Source organism: Hordeum vulgare, chromosome 1H (assembly GCF_904849725.1).
Source record: "Hordeum vulgare subsp. vulgare chromosome 1H, MorexV3_pseudomolecules_assembly, whole genome shotgun sequence".
NCBI lineage: Eukaryota > Viridiplantae > Streptophyta > Magnoliopsida > Poales > Poaceae > Hordeum > Hordeum vulgare.
The window spans coordinates 234,630,423-234,648,302 of record NC_058518.1 but is presented as its reverse complement, the minus strand read 5'-3'; positions in this window follow the sequence as shown (position 1 = coordinate 234,648,302).

Genomic DNA, 17,880 nt, shown 5'->3' with positions numbered 1-17,880 from the left:
CACTTCACCTGGTTTATGACCAAGTGATGCCCGCCGCACGTTTGTTGCAGCAAGATTGCCGTCAAGATGCAATAATAGATAACTTCAATCAGCAGCCTAATGCATGATTGGATTCAACCGAGTTTTTGTAATTCTTCGTCTAATGTGTAAATGCTATCTTAACGAACCATCGCTTCTACCTTCCTACACGAGGAAGTGTTCTGTACTGTATAACCTGTAAAATTAGTAAATAGTTTGGGGAACTAGGCAATCCAGCCAAGTAGTGGTAATAGATAGACAATTATCTTGGAGTACTGTTATATTACTTTTTTTACTTTAGCAAGAAACACCTTCCCAAGAAAATAGTTCCTTTATAGGTTCCTTTCTCGGGGTTTTGTGAGCATCCGCTTTATACGGATCTACTGTATGTTCTCAAAGTGTGTTATATCGACTAGAGGGGGGTGAATAGGCGATTTTTAGAATTTCTCGCTGAGGAAATTCCTTTTGAGGAAATTCTTCACTGATGAATAACGTGCAGCGGAAACAGCGCAGGATCAGAGGTGCAAAGATTACAACAACAATTTTCTTGATGAAGATTATGAAAAACGGTTTGCAAAGTATGCAGGCATAGAATAAGCAGGTGAAGATTAACTGGTATGAAGAATTTGAGGTTGAGGAAATTCAGAGAAAGTCTTCAGCAAATTCAGAGAAAGTCTTCAGCAAATTCTTCAAACAGTGACAATGAAAGTCTTCAACATACAATATTGAGGAATTGAAAGAGTTGAAGAAATAGAACCCGTATCACGATGAAGACAACTGTTGATGACCCAGTTCCAACTACTGTGACAGTCGTACGTCTGGTTTGGAGCAGCTTGGTATTGAAACCAAAGGACACACGGTCCCGTGACACACAGTCCCTACCGTATTCTCCTTGAGGTAAGGACCCATAGTCCTCGCCCAACACTCGTTGTAAGTCTTCAGGACAGACTTCCAAACCCTCACAAACTCGGTCATCCGGCGATCCACAATTGACTGCTGGATTGCTCTAGACCATGACGCCTAACCGTCTGGAGGATGCACAGTGCTCAAAGGTAAAAGGATTCAGTTCCACACATGAATAAATTCTTCAGTGATGCTCAATCACTTGGTTTTTGGTTTGTGGTTTGGTGTTTGGGGGTTTTCCCTCACTTGATGATTTACTCTTGAAGACTCTAAGGAATTTGGGTTGCTCTAAATGACAAGTGTCAGTTTCTCGCGGAGCAGCCAACCCGCTAGTGGTTGTGGGGGCGGCTATTTATAGCCTGGGAGCATCCTGACATGATTTGACCTAAATGTCATTAAATATTATGACCATTGGTGTGGATAAGATCGGTGAGGTGGCGTGAATCGCGACAACGGTCGGGACTCTCAACCGTGAGAGTCCTCATGTCTCTCATATTCCTCACTTGAGGCTTTTGTAGGATTAGGCTTGGGTTGAGCATCATGAGGATATTCATTCCGTAGTGTTACCTCAACCCCCTTTAACAGTACGGCGTTCCTATGACTTAAGAGTGAAGAAAATGAAACAGAAAGAATAAATCTTCACGCTTCAAAGTCTTCGGACTGATTTTCTTCAGGACACACCGAATTCCTCATCTTCAATATCTTCATAAGGAATATCAATTTCATTGCAATTACTTCGCGATCAAAATCTTCAGCATAAGATCAATTTCTTCAGCTGAATATATACATTTTTAGGGGTCGATATTCATCGTATAACTCAAACTCCTCAGCGACTTATAGACCATGTGTACACTTATAAACACATTAGTTACTTAACCTATAAGTCTTCAAACCACCAAAATCACTAAGGGCACTACATGCACTTACAATCTCCCCCTTTTTGGTGGTTGATGACAATTAGGTTAAGTTTTCAACGGGGCTAAAAATATGAAGTGTAAATACTGAGTTTGAGGAATTTGAGATCAAGATACTGAGAGACTCCCCGTGAAGATGTGCATAGTTTGAGGAATTTGCTTTTCACAGCAAATGCACATTGATGATTTATATCATGAAGACCTCCCCATGTATCTTGTAAATCATGCATACATTTGACATATAAGATGAGGAATTTGAGAATGCATGATGAGAAATGGTATCTCACGGATTTCAGCATGTGTGCATTAATATTTTGAGGAATAAGCATGCGAAGAAAAACGTTCAAAAGCGTCAGAGTACCATCGGGCTTTAGTTACAAGTAATTACATAAAACACTTTAGAAGAACCAAGAGTTTGTAACTTAATAAAGTTCATAAGCCCCAAAATATATCCCGCGTGAAGACTAACTCAGATTTCTCCCCCTTTGTCATCAAGTTACGAAAAGGGACAAAACTGAGGACTAACGCCCCATGAAGACTTTCACTTCTTGGCTGATGAAGAGGCGTGAGGATTCTTGGCAACAGGCTTCTTCCTTGGACCAGTTGGAGTGTCTTCTGGTTCTTCATCAGACTCTGTAGTGCGGAATGAAGAATAAGAACTGTCCTCAAGGTCAGGAACTGGGACTGGCTTGAATTTCTTCTTGGATGGCCACGACCAGTCAAAGTCCTGACTAAACTCCAATTCCTCAAGTTCCTCTTGAGTCTTCATATGAGCCAAGGTGTCCCAGGTACGATCAAACACCTCATGAAGATAATAGTGATTTTTCCTCACTGCATTCTGAGTCGCGTTGAGGGTTTTCACAATGGCACTGAATTGACGTTTTACCCATTTGTGATTGCGATCGACCTTCCGATGAAGACTGAGTAGTAGCTCTATGTTATTCATCACTCTTGGGGCAGCAGGGCTTGGTGGATCTTGAGGGGCAATGTCATCATATGAAGAATATGATTCTGCTTCACGAAACTTGTTATCAAGGGGCCGATTTCCTTCATCAATGACAGATTTTCCTTTGCCTTCAACAGGCTCAAATGTCTTCTTGACGACTCTGATGGGCGGCATATATCCAATGTAATTAGGAAAATCAGCATGGTAGTTGATGCCTGACCTGCTTCTGATGAATCTCATGATCCAAGGAGCATAAATCTTCATGTCGAAGGGCGACAGAGCATTATCAGCCAAAGTCCCGAGGAAGAAGTCATGATGTTTTATTGGTATGCCATGGATGATGTTGAAGAGGATATTCTTCATGATGCCTATGATATCTTCTTCATCATCATGGCCTTTGATAGGAGTGATGACATTGGCCAGTATTCTGTAGACGGTTCGTGGTTCATACTTCAAGTCTTGAACCAGAAAGCGAGTCCTTGGAGGTTGGTCCTTGGCCGAAGGCTTCATGAGGGCTTCCATCAGTCTGTTGGGTAGCGCCCGTTCATCATACATTAGCACTGCATTTTCTGAGGGAACTTTGTAGTGCGTGTAGACTTCCATATTGAACTTTGTAGTCTGTTGGAGCATATATCTCCATATGTGGTTTTGGTACTTGATGACAATTCCTATGGACTAATGGTTGCCTTAAGTTACATTTATAGGATTTGTCCATAGGCACTTCTTGAAGTCCATCTGTTGGGTTCAAGGAGTTTATATGATGACCAAGATGGTATTCAAGGTATTATCAAAAGAATGGTCATAGAGACACATGGTTGATCAAGATCTCAGACAAAGAGTAAATCAAGATGATCAACACACAAAGCATACAAGATGTACCGAGAGGGATCAAGTGATCCCATGGTATGGATTTGTCCATATGCACTTCTTGAAGTCCATCAGTTGGGTTCAAGGAGTTTATATGATGACCAAGATGGTATTCAAGGTATTATCCAAAGAATGGTCATAGGGACACATGGTTGATCAAGATCTCAGACAAAGAGTAAATCAAGATGATCAACACACAAAGCGTACAAGATGTACCGAGAGGGATCAAGTGATCCCATGGTATGGTAAGCATTGTCCATTACGTGTTTGTGTACTAACCCATGGTCTTTGTGAGAGTTCTATGTGGGGGTTAGGTGTGTTTCCATGGGCTTGCGTCAAAGGGAAGATCTCATACAACCCATGGAGTATGACGTCAAGTTGTGATCATCATCAATGGTTGATCAAGATCTCAGACAAAGAGTAAATCAAGATGATCAACACACAAAGCGTACAAGATGTACCGAGAGGGATCAAGTGATCCCATGGTATGGTAAGCATTGTCCATTACGTGTTTGTGTACTAACCCATGGTCTTCGTGAGAGTTCTATGTGGGGATTAGGTGTGTTTCCATGGGCTTGCGTCAAAGGGAAGATCTCATACAACCCATGGAGCATGACGTCAAGTTGTGATCGTCATCAAGATTGCGGTGTGCAAGTTCAAGTGGATCAGCACGAAGATAGCATGCTTGAAGCTTGCCGTCCATTGTGGTGGCAATGGACTTGTGAAGATATGCTGAAGAGTGGCTCACCCATAGTGAGTATGGGGGAGCAATCAACTAGTCCTCATCAAACCAACACAATCAAGAAAGGTGGTCCATCTTGAGGAAGCCAAGATCATCATCATCTAGCTCAAGAGGACGAGGTGCAAGGTATAGGTTTGCCCTTGATAGGTTTTCTGGTTAGGATAGTTTGCTGTTCTATCAAGGGGGGCTCTCAAGTGAGTAGCTTGATCGTATCGTTCGTTGAGAGCTCAAACCATTTGCATCCTTGCACCATACTTCTTGGTTCTTGTTTGGTGATTCTCTTTGTGAGTTTTAGAGCTTATGGTCATCTTCGTGACAAGCTCGAGTTCATCGAAAACGGAGTCCATATGCATCTACTATGATGTTTTCGATGTTGGATTTTTTGCCGGTTCTTCATTCATAGAGATCTCACATCTCTATATCTTTGGCATATTCATAACCGCATGGTCTTAATCCAACAAGCTTGGGTTTGCTCGATTCGGAGCTCGTATGCGAAAGTTATGGCTGTTTCAGTGGCGAGCGGTAGTACCGCTGGACCTAGCGGTAGTACCGCTGGACCTAGCGGTAGTACCGCTAGAGTTGGCGGTAGTACCGCTGGCTGGCGGTAGTATCGCCCCTGGTCAGCGGTAGTACCGCTCCAGGAAGCTTAGTACCGCCTGCCTAGCGGTTGTTCGTGGACGGACCTTTTTGCGAAGACTTTCTTGGCGGTGGTAGTGCCGTTGCACTACCAGGGGCCCAGCGGTAGTACCGCTGGAGTGCCAGCGGTAGTACCGCGGCAGCCAGCGGTAGTACCGCTAGTCAGCGGTAGTACCGCTGGAGTGCCAGCGGTAGTACCGTTGGAGTGCCACTATATAAAGGGGGGGTCTTCTTCCCCCTTGGCCTTACCTATCCGTTGAGCTCTTGTTCTATCTCCATTGTTGACATTCTTAGAGCTTGATTACTCTCTATCCCTCCAATGATTCTTGCTTGTTCTTGAGGGAAAAGAGAGAGGAGATCTAGATCCACATCTCCACCAATCACTTTCTCCTCTATGTGAGGGGAACCCCTTGGATCTTGATCTTGGAGTTCTTTGTGAGCTCCTTGTTCTTCCTCTCATATTTCTCCATAGCTTTTGTTGTTGTGGAGGGATTTGAGTGTGAGGGACTTGACCACTTCGTGTGTTCTTGCCATTGCATTAGTTGCATCGGTTTGAGTTCTCCACGGTGATACGTGGAAGTGAGAAGTTGAGAAGCTTACTACCTTTGGTACTTAGTACCCTTGATATTGTTCTTCGTGGATGCTTTGGCGTCCTAGAAGCTTGGTGGTGTCTCGGAGCTCAATCATTGTGGTGTGAAGCTCCGGGAAGCGTCGGGGTCTCCAATTAGGTTGTGGAGATTGCCCCGAGCAATTTGTACGGGTACCGGTAACCGCCCCCAAGGGTTGCCACGTGTACGGGTTCGGTGACCGCCCCCAAGGGTTGCCATTTGTACGGGTTCGGTGACCGCCCTCAAGGGTCCCTTAGTGGAATCACGGCATCTTGCATTGTGCGAGGGCGTGAGGAGATTACGGTGGCCTTAGTGGCATCTTGGGGAGCATTGTGCCTCCACACCGCTCTAACGGAGATTAGCATCCGCAAGGGTGTGAACTTCGGGATACATCATCATCTCCCCGTGCCTCGGTTATCTCTTACCCGAACCCTTTACTTATGCACTTTACTTTGTGATAGACATATTGTTTATTGTAATATATCTTGCTATCACTTAGTTGTTTATCTTGCTTAGCATAAGTTGTTGGTGCACATAGGTGAGCCTAGTTGTTTGTAGGTTTTGTGCTTGACATATTAAACGTTAGTTTTATTCCGCATTTGTTCAAGCCTAAACCTTAACTATTTTAAAGCGCCTATTCACCCCCCCTCTAGGCGACATCCACGTCCTTTTCATAGTCCTTGGCCAAAGGCTTCATGGCCAAAGACTAGAAGCGCACGAAGCAATTCAGTGGCAGGCGATTTGTAGTGCGTGTGCCGAGTCATCCAGTCCAACACCCAAGTGTTGACATCCTTCGGGTCTCGAGAGATATGCAAAGTAGCGTAGAACTGAAGAATTATGTCGCAGTTCCAATCACCTATGTCAGTGCAGAGAGGGAGAAGTCCATCTTCGTGAAGAACATTGAGGACTGGAGTGAAGCAAGGAATTTCTTTCATGTCAACGTGAGGAATATGCTTGTGCTGAAATATTTTGTTCCTCTGAAAGTGCGTTATATCGACTAGAGGGGGGTGAATAGCAGATTTTTAGAATTTCATCACTGAGGAAATTCCTTTTGAGGAAATTTCTCACTGATGACTAACTTACAGCGGAAACAGTTAAGGATCAGTCGTGCAATCGTTCACAACAGCAGTATTACAGAGTGAAGATTATGAAAACAGATTGCACAGTAAGCAGGCACGCAGAATACAGATGATGATTAACTATTGTGAAGAATTTGGGGTTGAGGAAATTCGGAGAAAGTCTTCAGCAAATTCTTCAAACAGTCACAGTGAAAGTCATCAACACATAATACAGAGAAAGTAAAGAGTTGAGGAATTAGAACCCGATTCTTGGTGAAGACTGTTGTTGATGACCCAGTTCCAACTGCTGTGACAGTTGTACATCTGGTTTGGAGCGGCTTGGTATTGAAACCAAAGGACACCTAGTCCCGGGACACACAGTCCCTACCGTATTCTCCTTGAGCTAAGGACATACAGTCCTCGCCCAACACTCGTGGTAAGTCTTCAGGGCAGACTTCCAAACCCTCACAAACTCGGTCACCCGACGATCAACAATTGACTGCTGGATTGCTCTAGACCATGACGCCTAACCGTCTGGAGGATGCACAGTCCTCAAAGGTAAAAGGCTTCAGTCCCACACAGGAACAACTTCTTCAGTGATGCTCAATCACTAGGTTAGGTTTGTGGTTTCGGTGGGTGGTGTATTTCCTCACTGATGATTTATTCTCGAAGGCTCTGAGGAATTGGGTTGCTCTTATGACAAGTGTCAGTTTCTAACGGAGCAGCCAACCATCTAGTGGTTGTGGGGGGCGGCTATTTATAGCCTGGGAGCATCCCGACATGATTTGACACTAATGCCCTTAAATAATATGACCGTTGGAGTGGATAAGACCAGTGACTTGGCGTGGTTATCGAAACGGTCGGAACCCTAACTGTGAGAGTCCTCATGTCACTCATATTCCTCACTTGAGGCTTTTGGTAGGATTTGGCTTGGGTTGAGCATCATGAGGAAATCCATTCCATAGTGTTACTTTGACCCCCTTTAACAGTACGGTGTTCCTATTCATCAAATGCAAAGAAAGTGAACAGAAAACGTAAATCTTCACGCTTCAATTTCTTCAGAACGATTTTCTTCAGGAACCACCGATCTTCTCAATATCAATATCTTCATGAGGAATATCAATTTCATCGCAGATTCTTCGCGATTCATTTCTTCAGCTTCAGACCAATTTCTTCAACTGAAGACATATATTTTTAGGGGTCGATATTCTTCAAATATCTCAAACTCCTCAATGACTTATAGATCCTGTGTACACTTATAAACACATTAGATACTTAACCTATAAGTCTTCAAACCACCAAAATCACTAAGGGGCACTAGATGCACTTACAATCTCCCCCTTTTTGGTGGTTGATGACAATTAGGTTAAGTCTTCAACAGGGAATAAAAATGTGAAGTGTAAATACTCAATTGAGGAATTTGAAGACAAGATTCACAGAGACTCCCCCTGAAGATGTGCATACCTTGAGGATTTTGCTTTTATAGCATATGCACATTGATGATTCATATCATGGAGATCTCCCCCTGAATCTTGTAAATCATGCATACATATAACGTATCATATGAAGAAAATGAAGATGCATGATGGCAAATGGTATCTGACGAATTCCAGCATGCGTGCATTAAAACTTGAGGAATAAGCATGCGAAGAAAAACGTTCAAAAGCGTCAGAGTACCATCGGGCTTAAGTTACAACTCATTACATAAAAACTTCAGAAGAGCCAAGAGTTTGTAACTTAAATATAGTTCATATGCCCCAAAAATAAATCCCGTTTGAAGACTAACTCTCAAGTTTCTCCCCCTTTGTCATCAAGTGACAAAAAGGGACAAACTGAGGACTAACGCCCATGAAGACTTCATTTCTTGGCGGTTGATGAAGATCCTTGACGCTTCTTGGGTGTAGTCTTCTTCCTTGGGCCTGTTGCGGTGTCGAGTTGTCCCTCATCAGATTCGGCGGTGCAGAATGACGAGAAGGAGCTGTCTTCAAGATCTGGCACTGGAATGGGCCTGAACTTCTTCTTGGGAGTCCACGACCACTCAAAGTCTTGCTCAAAGTTCATTTCTTTAAGCTCAGTCTGGGTCTTCAGATGTGCAAGAGTAGCCCAGGTGCGATCGAAAACCTCATGCAGATAGTGATGATTAAGTTTCACAGAGTTCTGTGTCTCAGTGAGGGTTTTCACAATGGCACCTAACTGGCGTTTGACCCATTTGTGGTTGTGATCCACCTTCTGATGAAGACTGAGGAGAAGCTCTCTGGTGTTTAGCACGCGAGGAGGAACAGGGCTGGGTGGACGAGTCTCAGTATCGTCCCATGAGGAATATGCATATGGTTCTTTGAACTCGCCATCAAGGGGCCTGCTGCCTTCATCAATCACAGACTTTCCTTTTCCCTCAATGGGCTCGAAGGTCTTCTTGTTGACCCGGATAGGAGGCATATAACCAACATGGTTCTGGAAATCTGCGTGGAAGTTGATGCCTGTCCTTGTCCTGAGGAATCTCATGATCCATGGTGCATAAATTTTGTGATCATAGGGGCACATTGCATTGTCAGCCAAAGTCCTCAAGAAGAAATCATGGATATTCATGGGGATACCGTGAATGATGTTGAAGAGGATATTCTTCATGAGGCCCACAACATCTTCTTCATCGTCATGGCCTTTGATTGGCGCGAGCACACTGCAGAGAATGCGGTAGACAGACCGGGGTGTGTACTTGAGCTCATGGACGAGGAATGTGGTTCTTGAGGGTTTTCCTGCAGCCAAAGGCTTCATGAGGACTTCCATCATTCCATTGGGCAGCTCACGCTCAGCATAAAGCTTCACTGCCCCGTCTGAAGGAATTGGTACGGGCAGTTCTCTGAGGAGTTCAGACGCTGGAGCCTTGTAGTGAGTGTTTTGGGTCATCCAGTCAAACACCAAAGTGTTGATGTCATCAGCATTGCCCGAGATGTGCAGAGTTGCATAGAACTGAAGAATAAGCTCACTATTCCAATCTGATATGTCTGAGCACATAGGGAGCAAACCTGCATCATGGAGTACACCGAGGACTGGTTCCATGCAGGGAATTTCTTCAAGTTCATCATGAGGAATGTGCCTGTGCTGGAATATCTTGTTGCGTCCACAGAGCACAGAAGCATAGTAGTTCATCTGAGTCCTTGTCCAAAACTTCAGATGCCTCATTTGAGGCTTGTCATAGGGATTCTCGCCGATGAAATACATGCGTTCCTCAAAGAAATTTTCTTTCTGAAACTTTGGCCGTTTCGAGAATGGCTGGCGCTGAACTGACTTGATATTATGCTGAGGAATGGGAGGGGAAACAACCATGACAGTCTCTGGGTTGAGCACAATGAAGTCATTGTCAGGGGCGGGAACATTTTCTTCAGCAGTTTCCTCAGGTTGAGGAATTTCATCAGCTGGTATTTCTTGCTCTGGCTGAGCTTCAGGCTGAGGAATTTCTTCTTCCTTCTCACCTTGAGGAGTTTGGTCAGCCTGTTCAGTGGGAGGAGCCTGCTCAGACTGGACATTTTCTTCAGCTTGGTTTTCATCAGCTGACTTTGTGGCAGAAGCAGATTCATCAGCAGCTGCAGCTGAAGCTTGAGTAGTCTCTGTCTGAGGAACATGAGGTTGAGGACTTTCATCAATCTGAATTTCCTCATCAGTATGCTCCTCAGAGGCAGCATCCTTCATTTCCTCATCTGCCCTTGTAGTTTGGTCACCAATGATGACCATTTCATATGAAGGTGCAACATTTAGAGGCACCGGGTCCAGAGGGGCAGATTCTTCAGTTTCCTTGAGGCGTTTTGCCTCAATCTTTTCTTCTGCTGAGGAAGCTTTTCTTTTCTTCGCTTCCTTCTCAGCAGCTCTTGTATTTTTCGCGTCTGATGCAGACGGGATTAACTTCTTCACTTTTGAAGCTTTTGGTGAAGGTGTTTTCTCTACAGATTCTTCAGCTGGTAGTGAGGAACCAGCTGGAACAGAGTCATCAGCCTACTTTGGTGAAGCAGGTGGATCAGGAGCAGTTGCATCAGGGGTTGCAAATTCAGTAGTGGCGGTCTCGGTGATTATTTCTTCAATGGCCGGCTCACCAGCACGGCGCTCTTGGTGTTGTTCCTCTCCTTGAGGAATTTTCTCCTCATCAGGAGATGCATCTTCTGGCTGTTCAACCAGGGGCTGAGGAGTTGGTGCTGGTGGTGGGTGACGTTTGTTGTAGTCATCAACAACACTAGTGGCTAGCTTGATGAAATTGCGTTTGATGCTTTTGCGGTCTGACAATTTCTCACACTTGTCTGTCAAGACTTGCAGCTCTGCCTGGGTTGACACCAGTGCTTCAGGCGTCAGCTTGAGGACATTTTGCCTGAGGAATTTCTCCTTCTTGGCCTTTGCAATCTTTGCCTGCTTGGCCTTCTGTTCCTTCCACTTGGCTTCGTTTATGAAGGTGGCCACCATGTGGCTGACGCCAGGAGGAAGTTTCAAATCATCAATGGGTGTGTTTGGGTCTTCATACCATATATTGATGAAGTCGAGGAGGACCTTGGGGTCCATGGCCAGAGGAATAGCACTGCCTGATGCTTGTGCTACCCTTTCTTGCTTGTTCCTGATGATGGCTTCCAGGGTTTCATCATCATACTCATCACTTCCCTCTGATGCAGACGGGACTGTGATGATTTTGCTGGGGCTGGGCAGAGGTGCAGGTTCAGTAGTTGCCAAAGTCTTCACAAGGGGTGTTGAAGACTTTGTCTCCGAGCTAGTTGCAGCTGGGAGTGAGGAGCTGGAGCTGGCAGTCGTAGGCTTCATGACTTTCTTCTGTACTGGCTTTGGAGGTGGAGCTGAGGACTTTGGTGTAGATGAGATGGGTGCCGAGGGTTTTGGCGCTAATGGTTTTGGTGTTGACGGTTTTGGAACCGAGGGTTTTGGAGCTGAGGGTTTTGGAGCTGAGGGTTTTGTGACAGAAGCCTGTCCAGACTTCTCTTGAGGCTTTGGAGCCTTTGGCTTTGATGGCGCAGACTGCTTTTGAGGAATCTCTGAGCCTGAAGTTTCTGCTGCTGAGGAATGAGCAGCACCGGAGGCAGCAACTGAGGATTCATTAAATTTCTTCACGGCTGTTTCGGCTTGCTTCTTGAGCTTGGCCAGATGCCTTTCTTTTTCATCTGGGTAGTCATCAAGTGCCATAAGACTTGAGGGATGAGCCACTTGATGATCCTCAAGTGGAGCCCTTCTGCCAGGAGGCTTCAAAGCGAATTTCTTCGCATATTTTGGAGTCACAAATCTGTACTCCTTCCACTCCTTTGCCCATCTGCGTTCAATTTTCTGCAGCGTGATCTTTCTTTTAGCCATTGTCTCAGGTTCTTCATCAGACGTGCAATAGTCCATGTATATGTCATCAGGAATATCAACAGCTGTGTTCTGCTCTAGTTTCTTTCCTCCCTTCTGTTTCCTTTCTTCCTCCATTTTCTTCAGACGAGGAATTTGCTGATGATTTTGAACTCTTGAAGATTCTGATGAGCCTTGAAGAGTTTCTTCCAGAAACGCTACAAATGAGTTAATGTGATGAGAACCGAGAGATTCATCAGCTGACATGTGTGTACCTGTGAACAGAGTATAGTTGCGAGGAATTTGGAGAGGTCATATGCGTTCTCAGATTTGAAGTAAATGAAAAAGTTTGACAGTTTGAGGAATATAACGAGTGGTTGAGGAATTTGCATAAGCATACTGTTCTTGGGTTCCAGAGTTGTACAGATCCGAAAATTCGCACAATTGAGGAATCTCGTGAAAATCTTAGATGCTTAGCTAGTTCATCAATGATTGTGGTGATGGATAGTGTTTGAGGAATCATGTGCGCATCGTATCTTGAGGAAAAACAGATTTCACATGGGAGAGGTAAAATTTTAGATCTGAGTTGCTGTAAAAATGGAGTATATTTACCCTAGAAGGTGCGAGCGAAGAACACAAAAGGTGGTATTGGAGAGTTTCTTCGGACAAGTGTCCAATGCACCCTAACTTGGCAGAAGAGGACGTCTACGGCGGCGGCGGACGTAGATGTTCCGACTCCGGCGTGATCCTGGCGGCAGAAAGGTTGAGGCAGTGAAGCTTTTCCTTGCCGGCGACAAGACAACTAGCGGTGGCGCTAGGGTTCGATGGAGATAGTGATGGCAGGAGAGCGATGAGGCGAAGAAGAAGATACTGAAGGGGGTAAGGACATATTTATAGCCCGAAAGTTACTGTTTGGCGCGAAAGTTTCGGACCAAATAGCCCTTGCCTCTACGTCTCCGCAGGACACGTGTAGCTCCCGTACAATGCGGTGGAGATAGTGGAGATCGTGGTTATCCGATCGTGGGAAGTGGGGTTCAGTTACTGTTCTTTTTAAAGAAAACAATTTTTGAAGATTTGAGGATTTTCGTTACAAAATCATCAGCTAACAAGGATGCAGTGAGGATTTTGAACAAAGTTTCAAGTAGAACGCATATGAAGAATTGAATAGACTGGATAAGTATAGCATAGAGGGAAAGTAGGGTCCGATCACATTCACTTAGCAGAAACATCAACTTGAAGAATTAGCAATAAGTGAATGCTGTAGAGGACTAGAAATCATAGTCTACCTAGACAAATGAAAGTCATCAAGTGTTTTTGAAAATATTGTAATAGATCATCACAATGAAGAACAACTGTTTTGAAGAAAAATGCATTGTGAGGAAATTAATCATCTGAAGAAAATCAACTTGAGGAATTTCACATTGGGGCGGTGGCGTTACCCACCATATAAGAATGTTGATTACAGACGCCGCGTACAATTGTCGTAGGGCCCTGAGAATCAATTTCTTCGTTAATTTCTTCACATTTAGAGTGACTTTCTTCATTGGTTGAAGAAAATCGTTTCATCATGTGTTGCACATCTAAGTCATCAACTTTGCATAAGTGTTAGGATGTGTGCATGTTTTTACAAAACATTTGAAGATTCTAAGATCTTTAGCTCACACCGCAACTTGCAAAACCTTTTCTCATCCAAGGGCTTAGTGAAGATATCAGCCAGTTGATCATCAGTCTTCACATGGTCGATGAGGATATTGCCCTTGAGGACATGGTCCCGAAGAAAATGATGACGAATCTGGATGTGCTTGGTCTTCGAGTGCTGCACTGGGTTGTAGGCAATCTTAATAGCACTCTCATTGTCACAGTAGAGAGGCACATTCTTCATGTTGATGCCGTAGTCCTTGAGGGTTTGCTTCATCCATAGCAATTGAGCACAACAAGAACCAGCAGCAATGTACTCAGCTTCGGCAGTGGAGAGTGATACGCAGTTCTGCTTCTTTGAGGACCAGCAAACTAGTGATCTTCCGAGGAAATGGCATGTGCCAGAAGTTGACTTGCGATCCACACGGTCACCAGCATAGTCTGAATCAGAATACCCTACCAGATGAAGATTGGAGCCCTTGGGATACCATAATCCTAGTGTTGGTGTGTGAGCTAAGTATCGAAGAATATGTTTCACAGCCTTATGGTGTGATTCCTTCGGTTTTGCTTGAAAACGTGCACACATGCAAACACTAAGCGTCATGTCTGGCCTAGATGCACATAGATACAATAAAGAGCCAATCATAGAACGGTATACCTGCTGATCGAAATCTTTACCATTTTCATCAGTGCCGAGGTGACCGTTGGTAGGCATTGGAGTCTTGGCACCTTTGCATTCGTGCATGTCGAATTTCTTCAGAACATCCTTGAGGTATTTCTCTTGTGATATGAAGATTCCATTTCTTTGTTGACGAATTTGAAGACCTAAGAAGAATTTCAGCTCCCCCATCATGGACATATGATATTCTTCACTCATCATGTAGGCAAATTCATCACTGTATCTTTTGTCAGTACAGCCAAATATGATATCATCAACATATATTTGACATACAAACAACTCATCATCATAGGACTTTGTGAAAAGAGTTGGATCGAGTGAACCAGGTTTGAAGCCTTTCTTCATCAGGAATTCCTTCAATGTGTCATACCATGCCCGAGGGGCTTGCTTGAGGCCATACAGAGCCTTTTTGAGACTGAAGACTTTGTCTGGATTCTTTGGATCCTCAAAACCTGGGGGCTGAGCAACATATACTTCTTACTCAAGCTTACCATTGAGGAATGCACTTTTCACATCCATTTGATATAAGATGATGTTATGATGATTAGCATAAGCAAGTAGAATTCGAATAGCTTCAAGTCTAGCAACAGGTGCAAAAGTTTCATCGAAATCTATTCCTTCAACCTGGGTGTAGCCTCGGGCTACAAGTCGTGCCTTGTTGCTCACCACTTGACCGTCCTCATCTTGCTTATTTCGGAAGATCCACTTGGTGCCGATGATATTATGCTTGCGAGGATCTGGTCGTTTGACGAGCTCCCATACGTCATTCAGCTTGAATTGAAGAAGTTCGTCTTGCATGGCTTGGATCCACTCCGGTTCCAGAAAAGCCTCAGCTACTTTTGAGGGTTCTGTGATGGATACAAAGGAAAAATGCCCACAAAAGTTAACTAAGTGTGAAGCTTTTGAGCGAGTGAGAGGACCTGGTGCATTGATGTCGTTGAGGATTTTGTCAAGTTCTACTTCATTTGCAATCCTAGGATGAGCTGGTTGAGGATTTTGTCTGGGCTGAGGAAGTGGTGCTGTTGCAATTTCCTCAGGAGCATCTTCTTGGCTTTCATTAGCGATGGGGATCGTTTCTTCGTCAATTTCCTCAGTGGGGATAATGTCTTCAGTAGGCTTAAGCTTTATTGCTTCTTCAGGAGACAACTTATCTGGATCAGAAGGCAATTGCTCTCTTTGCGAGCCATTAGTTTCATCGAACCGCACATCTACAGTCTCAACAACTTTGTTGTGATAGTTGTTGAAGACTCTGTAGGTGTGCGAGTCCTTTCCATAACCGAGCATAAAACCTTCATGTGCCTTAGGTGAAAATTTTGAGCTATGATGAGGATCTCTAATCCAACATTTTGCACCGAAGACTTTGAAATAACTTACATTGGGTTTCTTGTCAGTGAGGAGTTCATATGAGGTTTTCTTGAGGAATTTGTGAAGATATACCCTGTTGATGATATGGCATGTAGTATTGATTGCTTCAGGCCAGAAGCGACGAGGAGTCTGATATTCTTCAAGCATAGTTCTTGCCATCTCAACCAGAGTCCTGTTCTTTCTTTCGACGACACCATTCTGCTGAGGAGTATAAGGAGCAGACAATTCGTGAGTAATACCAAGTTCATCAAGATAATCATCAAGACCAGTGTTTTTGAACTCGGTTCCATTATCACTCCTGATATGTTTGATCTTGATGCCGAAGTTCGTCGAGGCCCTTGAAGAAAATCGTTTGAAGATTTCCTGCACTTCAGTTTTATACACTATAATATGCACCCAAGTGTATCTGGAATAATCATCAACTATGACAAAGCCATATAGAGATGCTGCATTGGTTAGTGTTGCATAGTGTGTAGGTCCAAATAAATCCATATGAAGCAATTCGAATGGACGTGTAGTAGTCATGATGGTTTTAGAGGGATGCTTGGATCTGGTCATTTTCCTAGATTCACAAGCACCGCAGAGATGGTCCTTGAGGAATTTGACTGATTCGATGCCGATGACATGCTTCTTCTTTGCAAGCGTGTGCAAATTCCTCATGCCTGCATGACCTAGTCTTCGGTGCCACAACCATCCTTCTGAGGTTTTTGCTAGTAAGCAAGTGGCTGGTTGAGGACCTGTAGAGAAATCAACAATGTACAAATCCCCTCTTCTTACACCTTCGAAGACTTTGGATCTGTCAGATTCCATGATGACTACACATCTATATCTACCAAAGATAACAATCATATCAAGATCACAAAGCATCGAGACTGACATGAGATTAAAACCAAGGGATTCAACAAGCATCACTTTGTCCATATGCCTATCCTTGGAAATAGTACTTTGCCAAGTCCCAATACCTTGCTTTTACCTTTGTCAGCATATGTGATTTGCTTCAGAGGTGATGGAGTTAGTGGCATTTTCATCAGTAGGCTTTTATCACCAGTCATGTGATGTGTGCAGCCACTATCGAGAACCCACTCAGTATTTTTGGATTTGTCATCTTGCAGATGAATTAGTACAGCTTACCATCTCATATGCTTCAGATTTGAAGAATATGATACTAATTTCACCAGTTCAGTAATTTCATCATAACAGAAATGTAAGGACGTGTGAAATATTCCTATTTCATCAGTTATTAGCTTGCGTCCTATGAAGCATTTCCTCAGGTCTCCAGCAAATTCTTCAGATGATGGTTTTCATCTGGAGACCTGTCCTGCAGAAGTGATTAGTTTGATTTCTTCACCACGCACATCTGAAGGGGTGGCAAAGCGTTCATCATCCTGCGAGCACCATATGAGAAAGGTGGCATTGAAGCTAATGCACTTCTCTTAACAGTAGGGGGGTTAAAGTACTCATATGAGTATGCAGAGAGCTGGTTTGAGGATTTATGAACATAATGATTTGAGGAGTAGCGCTCATAATCATATTCCTTGTAGTTTCCCTGCATGTTAGACGCATAAGCACGGGTACGAGCATAGTTTTGACCAGTTGAGGATTTTGATCCTCTTGAAGACTTTGGTCCTCCTGAGGAATTTGATCTGGGGTTCAGATTCTTCAGAGGTGATGTCATGAGAACATTCACTTGAAGATTTTCATGACAACTTTTGGGAACCCAGATTTTCCTCAGAGGATGGCCATTCCTGCAGTTAGTTCCAACATATCGAGCAAATACTTCACCAGATTGATTTTTGAACAGTTTATAGTTGGAATCAAATGACTCATCCGAGGAATAGGATAATTCACATGAGAAGCGAGTTAGATTAGATGGATCAAAAGGAGGCCCAGTAACAGCAACCCATGAGGTTTTGGGATACTGCTCAGGTTTCCAATAAGATCCATCAGCATTTAGTTTTCTCTCAAAGGCAATTCCTTCTTTCCTTGGGTTCCTGTTCAAGATCTGCTTTTTGAGCACATCACAAAGGATTTGGTGTCCTTTGAGGCTTTTGTACATGCCTTTCACATACAATTCCTTCAACCCTGCATTTTCATCAGTAACATTTGTGTTTTCCTCAAGTGAGGAAATAGACACAACAGGTGCAGTTGAAGAATTTGTAGCATTTGATGATTCTGGTGAGGAATTTGCAGTTTCAC